The sequence below is a fragment of the Palaemon carinicauda genome, chromosome 18 (assembly GCF_036898095.1).
Source record: "Palaemon carinicauda isolate YSFRI2023 chromosome 18, ASM3689809v2, whole genome shotgun sequence".
NCBI classification, from domain to species: domain Eukaryota; kingdom Metazoa; phylum Arthropoda; class Malacostraca; order Decapoda; family Palaemonidae; genus Palaemon; species Palaemon carinicauda.
In genome coordinates, this window is record NC_090742.1 from 130426249 (window position 1) to 130428748 (window position 2500).

General features: G+C 27.4%; 1 pseudogene; it reads right to left on the minus strand.

Moving 5' to 3' along the window:
* Window positions 1–2500, minus strand: part of LOC137657155 (putative neural-cadherin 2) — a 228717-nt pseudogene that overhangs the window by 72464 nt on the left and 153753 nt on the right.

Here is a 2500-nt window from a genome sequence, read left to right on the forward strand (position 1 = left end):
GTAGTAGCAGTAGTAATAGTAGTAGTTGTAGTAATAATAATAATAATAATAATAATAATAATAATAATAATAATGATAATAATAATAATTCATCTCCATTGAAGCAAGCACCACAAATGAAGGTATTGCAAATTCCATCAGGATCTCTTCATGAAATATTTTATTATGTTGAAGGGATGCAGATCATATTCCTATTTCCTTTCATTCACTTGCTGCGAGGTATGAATAGAAAGTAATTTCTGTCACGAATATTCTTCAAAATATAAGGTTCACATGAGCACGAAGATATATATATATATATATATATACATATATATATATATATATATACATATATATATATATATATATATATGTATATATATATATATATATACATTTATATATATATATATATATATATGTATATATATATATATATATATATGTATATATATATATATATATATATTTATATATATATATATATATATACATATATATATATATATATATGTATATATATATATATATATATATAAAGAGAGAGAGAGAGAGAGAGAGAGAGAGAGAGAGAGAGTTAAATTTTTTAAATATAATGATAAATCATATTAATTCTAAATAAATAACAACACTTACTCCAACAAGCTTTCAGACATAAATTTCAATTTACAGGAGAGAGAGAGAGAGAGAGAGAGAGAGAGAGAGAGAGAGAGAGAGATTAAACTTTATAAATATAATGACAAGTCATATTTAATCTAGATAAATAACTACACTTATTCTCATAGATTTTTAGACTCAAAGGTCAAATTATAGGAGAGAGAGAGAGAGAGAGAGAGAGAGAGAGAGAGAGAGAGAGATTAAACTTTATAAATATAATGACAAGTCATATTTAATCTAGATGAATAACTGCACTTATTCTCATAGATTTTTAGACTCAAAGGTCAATTTATAGGAGAGAGAGAGAGAGAGAGAGAGAGAGAGAGAGAGAGAGAGAGAGAATCATATCTCCTAAATATGAAGAAAAATCATGTTTTTTTTTTTTTCAAAGAAATAGCATACTTATACAAGGTGGAAATAAGCAAAAATAATACCAACCAGAAATTATAGAAATTAAGAAATATAATTTAGAATGTTTTTAAAAATTAAATCCTCAATAAATGGGTTCACTTACTTTCAAAAGGTATAAATGTCCTGTGTTGTTTGTGATGGTGAATATATCCGTTGCCTCCGGCTCGTCCTCTATGTACAAGCTGTATTGAAGTCGATTTGTGTCACTGACGTCACCGTCATTAGCTGCAACCTGGGATTCATAAAACGGATGTTTGAGTTTAATTTTATCAAGTTGTTGCTATCAAGTTTATGGATTTTTTTTTCAACTTCAGTGATATTTATAGATATATATGGAATACTCGCATTTTGTTAGGGGGAGATAAATCATACCTCGTTTTCCTCTGAGATTCTGGTGATTGAAATATTTGTTTGATGTTCATTAATGTAGGTTTTTGATAAGATTATAGGAAAATCTTGGGTAATGGCTAGATGCAAATGTTTTTATACTGAAGTGATTGGCTTGATTTTTTAATAGTCGTATCTTAGATGCCAATGGCAGCTTAAACACTTCCCAGAAAATGATTTTTAAGATACCTGATAAAAACTTAACAAGCAAATTAGACATTGATGTGCTATTGAGATTTTGTATAATTATATTAAAAAAGATCTTTCTAAGGGTTCTAGTGAAATGTCGATTCTATAAATTTCTCTTCTGATATGATTTTTATTAATATTGAATAAATCGCATTTGATTATACTCGCACAATAATAGAGAAAATAAATAAATAAAAAAAAGAACATTACAAAAGTTTAAATCGAAAAATGTGATGAAATAATTTTATCAATTTTGAGAATAGGCAAGTACACTTTCAGTAGCTAAAGGTTTACCCAGTACAAGTTAAGTTTACCTAGTAGTTGAAGGTTTCTGAGAGAATTTTTAATTAAAGGGATATTCTAGATAGAGCTATTGACATACACAAATAAATATTATAATTTATCGTAACTATTATTTTTCACCAAAATACAGAAATTTACCAACTTTAAATGTTATATGGCTCATATACTTCATGTTAGGATGTACTATTTGACCTGGAACCTATTTTTTTCATCGATAAATTACAAAACAATATGGTTATCTACTATCTTTAGAGAAACTACAGACTTACGAAATATAAACCATATACCTCGTAGATAATAATGATTTACAAAGTTAATAAATACGTCAAACGCACAGAGGTACTAACTTTTTCCCGGTGAAAAAAGGATAATGAATTCTGAGAAATAAATTTGGCATGACCGTCACATAAATTAAACAAATGCTTGACTTGTGGACTGAAAGTTTATATCTAGTTCGCAATACTTGCTTTTGTTTGTTTTCCTGGCTAATTGTCTCTCTGTGCTCGAGGTATTTACCCCACAGTGCTTGCAGTTGACCGTACCGAATTTTTATCTATTTTGATAAAAGTCT